Source organism: Cyclopterus lumpus, chromosome 20 (assembly GCF_009769545.1).
Source record: "Cyclopterus lumpus isolate fCycLum1 chromosome 20, fCycLum1.pri, whole genome shotgun sequence".
In the NCBI taxonomy this organism is placed as follows: domain Eukaryota; kingdom Metazoa; phylum Chordata; class Actinopteri; order Perciformes; family Cyclopteridae; genus Cyclopterus; species Cyclopterus lumpus.
This window is the reverse complement of record NC_046985.1, coordinates 11,940,331-11,946,330: the sequence shown is the minus strand read 5'-3', so window position 1 is coordinate 11,946,330 and position 6,000 is coordinate 11,940,331. Positions and strand designations below refer to the sequence as shown.

The following is a 6,000-nucleotide window of genomic DNA, read 5'->3' as shown; positions in this document are numbered from 1 at the left end:
CCTGTTTGGTGTGCAGGAAGCGGTTGTCCATTGTTCTACATTTTGGAGAGAAACCATAGAAAAGGTTTTTGTTTTTTTTTGTCCTGCCCGCATAGACCTCTGCGGCCGCCAGGGCTCCGTGTGCGCGTCATTTGCAATGTGGAGACTGTTGATCAACTCACTAATTACACTTCTCTCCTCTCTCTCCCTCCCTCTCCGTCTCTCTTTTGCTCCCTCCCTCTCTCTCTCTCTCTCCCACCCTCCCTCTCTCTTTCTCTCTCTCTCTCTCTCTCTCATTCGCTCTCTCTCTCTCTCTCTCTCTGTCTCTCTACCCATTCCCAGAGTGCATATCGGGAAATAGACACACAAAGACATGCGCACTCAACTTAATCAGCCATTTTTTTAAACAGGGCTAAAACGATAATAATTAGCAGAATAAAGACATATCGGATTTTCATTTCCTTTCCTCCGTTTCCCGACCCCTGTCCACAAGAGATACTGCGAGGCAGCCCGTCGACACGTCGTTTCACCGCCACCGGAACCAAAATAAGGGATAGCTCTCCAAACGCTTGACATTTGTGGTTTTACCCCCTTTTCCCAATATAAAGTTGGAGGATTATTGTAATTTTCCCTGTTTTTCCACGTTTTGATTGTCCACTTACGCAAGCCGCTGGATGTGACTGTTTTAAAAACCCGAGAGCAAAGAGAGAAGCGGAGGTGACGGCTTTGGAGGGGGAAGAAAGTAAGTTTTTTTTCCTTCCTTTCCACCTCTCCCTTTAACTTTTATTGAGTAGTTTCGGGTGTGTGTTAAATATAGGGGTCGGGTATCGATTATCTATCTCGCTGGTGGATCTTTGACATCGGGGCTGTTCGGATAACAGGTGTTGTGTGTTTTTAGTCCAGAATAAAGGCGGATATCGTGATGTTAGTGCCACTCCGGAGCTTTGCCTCTACAACGAGCGGCTGACAGGGTCGGAGGCGTTCTCACGCATGTGTCCGTGCTGTTGCTGTGGCTCATCACGTCCATTCCTGTCTTTTGCAAAGTTTATACTATTGTTCCGGAGATTTGCGTGGCAGAACAGATGCATTGAACACTCTCCACGTTAGCCGTAACGAGACGAGCGTTTCTCCCCGGCTTGGTGGCTTTGCAGTGCGGATGTGGTGTTGCCTTTTTCCAGGAGTGCGATCCCTCGGACATGTCCTCTTTCAGCTGGGGGACTCCGGCTTGATGCCCCCCCCCCCCCCACACACACACACCCATACCCCCCCCACAACCCCACCACCCAACACACACTGCCGACTCATTTTGTTCTGTCCCCAGCCCTCAGATGTTTAAGAGATAATGCGGATGCACCGCTCCGCTCAGCGCCAGTTTTGAGCACATCGGGTTCCATGCACCTTCCAGGCATTCACGGCCGAAGTCTCCCGACACGACCCCCCCCCCCACCCCTTTCGTGTGAATAAGTGCATCTAGTTCACGGGTCGAAGTAATACATTTTGTTTCACGGTCGTTCCGAGAGAAGGAGCCGTGTGCCGGTCCTCTTTACCTGCAGCGCTCGAAAAGAAGTCTCACTTTGCCGAGGCGTGGGTGGCTGCGGCGCCCAAGGAGGGAGACCGATCGTCGGGCTGCTGAGAGCACGGCGAGTCCCTTTCGAGCCAGCCACCTCCTGTCTTTTTTTGTCTTTCGCACCGGCATGTGACACAACCAGAGAATGCATCGCAAAACTCATATACGCTGTTGTTATTTTTTTCAGAGGAACACGTTTTTTTATTTCCACCTTCCATCCATGGGCTATAAGTTGCATTTGACTCGGTCCCCATTCGCGTCGGTGGGTTTATAATATTCCCTTCAATTCATTCTCTCTCTCTTTCTTAATTTCCAGAGACGCGGGGTTGCAACGTCTTCTTTAAGTTGTCGGGTGGTGTTGTTTGTATCTGTTTAGTGGAACCAGATGGCAGAGGTAGGAGTTGTCAGGTATTTTTGCGCCCTGATGGCAGTTTTTTTTTTTTTTAATTTTTTTTTTTTTTTGGTAGGTAGACTTGGCTTAGATTGGGACGCGACAGTGACAGGGCGGTACATCGATCGCACAGGAGGAAAAAACAAAACATCAGGGCCAAAGGGGGCCAGTCAGTCTCCAACCCGGGTATGTAACGGTGTAGTGAGTGTGTGTGCGTGGAGAGACAAATGAACGGTGCACAGGGTAGACGACCTTTTTACAGGACGGTGTATTTATACACGGCTTTTCTGACTTTTTATATATATGGATGTCAGAGCGTATTTATCCCCGAACAGAATGTGTTATTCTTTTTTATTGGTTTGGATTATTGAATGCGTACAGGTTTTTATTGACAGACTGTAAGCCTACATTTTCAATCAAAATACGGGGTTTTCTGTCGAATCTCCAACCGCAAATACGTACCGGGTATCACTGTTTTAATAATGGGAATTCATAAATTCTATTATTATTGGTATTATTATGATTTTCTATTTATTATTACTGGATGTGGATACCTTACCTGATGTTTAAATTTACAAAGAAAATTTGATAAAAACATTCCTGATTTCTATCAATTAATTGTGATTAAAATCTGATCAATTTTACAGATTGCTAAAATATTAACAATTATGTTTTTTGTAGGGGACTGGAAGGATCTTCTTTTTAATCATATGATTTAATTGCATCTGCATAAAATCCCTGATTTCCTTACAGAAATGCAGCCCAGGCCTTATGATTAAAAAAATCAAAAAAGTGAAATTATGAGAGGAGATAATCCTGTCTAATTGCAGTGAATTTCATCAGTTAACGACGGTATTGTCTCACTCTATAATAACACAATCTCTATGTTATCTTTCTTGTCTTGCAAATGAGAGAATTTCTGAGCTTTATGTTTGCATAAGCCCAGGCCCCTTGTTTTTGTTTTTCTGTGGTGTCTCAGTGCTATCAAAGGCTGGGTGTGTATATCTCTGCATGTTAGTTAAGCAGCTTGTAACATTCATTTTACCCGTAGCAGTCGAGGGTATGGATACAAAAACATATAGTGTGAAAGATGGGCTGACAGCCCTGGGAGGACAATAGCTGTTGGCTTGAAAATGCTCCTTGATTATTAAAAGCTAATGCATTTTCAGCATTGCAGCCTTCATTAAGGGTGCAGATAGAGGGGGGTAGTGTGGAGGGGGAGAGGGATGAGAGGGTACTGGGAGGAGGAGAAGATGGGAGAGGGGGAGAGTGAGGGAGACAGGGGCTGAGTCTGTCCTATAACTCCTGGGCCCAAGACACATGCAGCAAGAAGATTGGCTCGGGCCTCTCCTAGGGGTCGACAATGTGTCATTTCCACCCGGCTAGATTGCCCTCTGCCTATCTGATATTAATGTGCAAATCAATATTTCAGGGATTAAATTTCCCTTCTTCATTTTTTATGGTTTCTACCTCAATAAGTCTCCCGTCTAATAGAGGAGGCTGGATGATTTAGAAGCCTCTGCTGCAGAAAGGGAGAGGGAGAGAGAAAGAAATAGAGAGGAGCTTTGCAACAAGGCTATCGCTGCATTTTAATGTTCGTCTTCGTGGATCCCCCATAGGCCCTTAGTAAAGAGGGCTGTATCGCTGCTTTACAGTGTAAAGACAGCCAATTTGACTAAAAGGGCAGAAAGGGAAAATATGAGTCCGGTTGAATACTTAAGACGCTGTGGTAATCCGAGTAGCAGGTATTAGTGAAGGGGAGCTCCCCCCTCAAACACACACACACACACACACACACACACAGAGTTACATCCAAACCTGCATTACCAGCCGTCACGCTTCAGCGAACAGTATAGCTTACCACAAGCTGGACTGCTATAACAATATATTTTTTCTTCTTCTCTTTCTCCTCCACTTTTTGCCTCTTCTTTTGCATAGAAGCCCCATCGACAGAGATTTACTCTCCTGCGTAATAACATCTGGCATATGTGTATGATAGAAATGAATCACTCTGACACAATGACCTGTGTATGATTATTGGGGAAGGGAGGAGCGTATTACCATAGTCATAATACTGCATCTCATTGATAGTCAACTAAATGAGCTTGGACCCTTTGACTCCCCATAGACATTCATTAAGGGACAGTGCACACAGCGGCGTCTGTCTGCGAATAGGTGTGTGTCTGCATGTGTGTTTATTTAATCCTCCTTCCTGTACCATCTGGTGCGTGTGTGTATGCATGTATATGTGCGTGTCCAGCAGCAGCAGCACAGTGTGAATTTCCCCCCACTCAGCCCCCAACACCCCCCACACACACACACATTCAGCTTTTGCAGCAGAGCAGAGTAGACTGTTTTAACATACCCTCGATAGGGAGAGTGTCAGCGAGTAAAAACACGGAAAGAGAGGGAGAAAGAGACAGAGGAATAGGCACAAAAGAGCTCTAATTGTAGCACGACCGCTTGGCTTCCTCCCTGATTCACGGCCATTACGATGTGAAAAGCACAACCGCCTGTCCTCCATTATCAAAACGGCAGGCCTACACACACTCTCACATCCATAATTTTTGTCTCTTATCTATGGCTCAAATAACTGCTATCATTCTGGTCACCAGCTTTGAGGAGATTCAATATTGAACGTATCCAGCGTTCTCCTCACACAGACGGTGAGTGGTTGAATTTACAAAGAAAAAATAAATTCTTAATATTAAGGCATCCAAGCTGGATCATCATTATTTGAGTCTGACGGGCCGAGTTGTCTTTTTAGGATCCTCTCTCTCACACTGTTTCTAATGGATAGTGTTTTATGCAACATGTATTATGCAACTGTTCAAAGCATCTAGTTTTTGATGCAAAGAGCTATCTAACAGCTGAATATTTTAGATGGATCAAGGTGTGATATTCTCTTTATGGTTAGGTAGTGTGTGTGTGTGTGTGTGTGTTTTTTTTTGTGAGAGGTGACGGTCTGCAGTAGTAGTGTCAAGGTCTCCTGGCTCAGCGAGGCCTGTAGGGGGAGAAGCTAAGAAGTCCGCAACAGCTCAGCATTATGTCTCAGAGAGGGGGGGCTTCCTTTGTCAGCCCTGGGGCACCACTGCTAACACACACTTTCTCTCTATCACACACACTGAGCGAGAGGCGGAGGAGGGTTAAAGACTTGGAACGAGATCAAGCCCCTCCGTAGCTCCCAGGGAGGGTACTTGTGAATATTCGACTTTTAGTGTAATTAGCACTTAATTATATTAACATATGCAAATTGTCAGGCGGCGAGCTTGTACCGCCGGTGGGTATCGGCTGAGATACAAGTGACTCTATTGTACCACCACGGCAGAAAAAAGAATAATGGGTGTGTGTAAGGCAACCAGCCAGCAGCCAGCCCCCCGTGCTAGCACATAACCAGCTATATAGCTCATTTAAATCTCTGGCTGGCCGCTTTGCCAAATTTCATTAGTCGCCATGACGACCTGGCTAATTGTGCTGACTAATGTCCCCTGATCTGTCGTCAGTTAGGATGGGGGTGCATCCTTCACCCCCACCCCAAAAAAACATGAGAGGGGTAGAGAGAGAGAGAGGCCCGACTGTCCAGATTAGACCGGCACACAATGACTCCTATTTACACACGTTCCGCTTGTACGAGCATTTGCATATTCAAAATTGCTCTGCCATCTCTCCTTGTCGGCCCAGTGTGTGTGTGTGTGTTTGCATGTGGAAAGGTTGTGCGCATGTGGTGACAATGTGGCGGACAGGCCGACAACAGTTCAGCTGTGTGTCGTGTGTGTCACATGTGCAACACACTGCCGTCTGTGAGACTGGTATGGCAATGTGTAGCGACATAGCTGAATTTGTTTTTGATTATTGTACAAGCCTGATATTCTGGCAAAGAACAGCTTGGGCCTAGATAGCAGGGACGAGGAGTTCTGCCTTTGAAACTTTCAGCCCTGCTTTTCACTCCATCCAAATATCTAATTACAACACATCTTTAGAGCTACCCCCAACCAAGCAGCAGGACTTTCTTTTTGAAGGGGGAGGATGGACAAACATTTAATTTTCTGTGCTTCCCGCTAGC

At 45.8% G+C, this 6,000-nt stretch overlaps 1 protein-coding gene across 1 annotated transcript in view; it reads left to right on the top strand.

Moving 5' to 3' along the window:
• Positions 1-369: 369 nt before the first annotated feature.
• Positions 370-6,000, top strand: part of zfhx4 (zinc finger homeobox 4) — a 76,691-nt gene continuing 71,060 nt past the window's right edge. Inside the window, 1 exon segment of the mRNA XM_034560302.1 lies at positions 370-721. The gene's annotated coding sequence lies outside the window, so the exon portion shown is untranslated.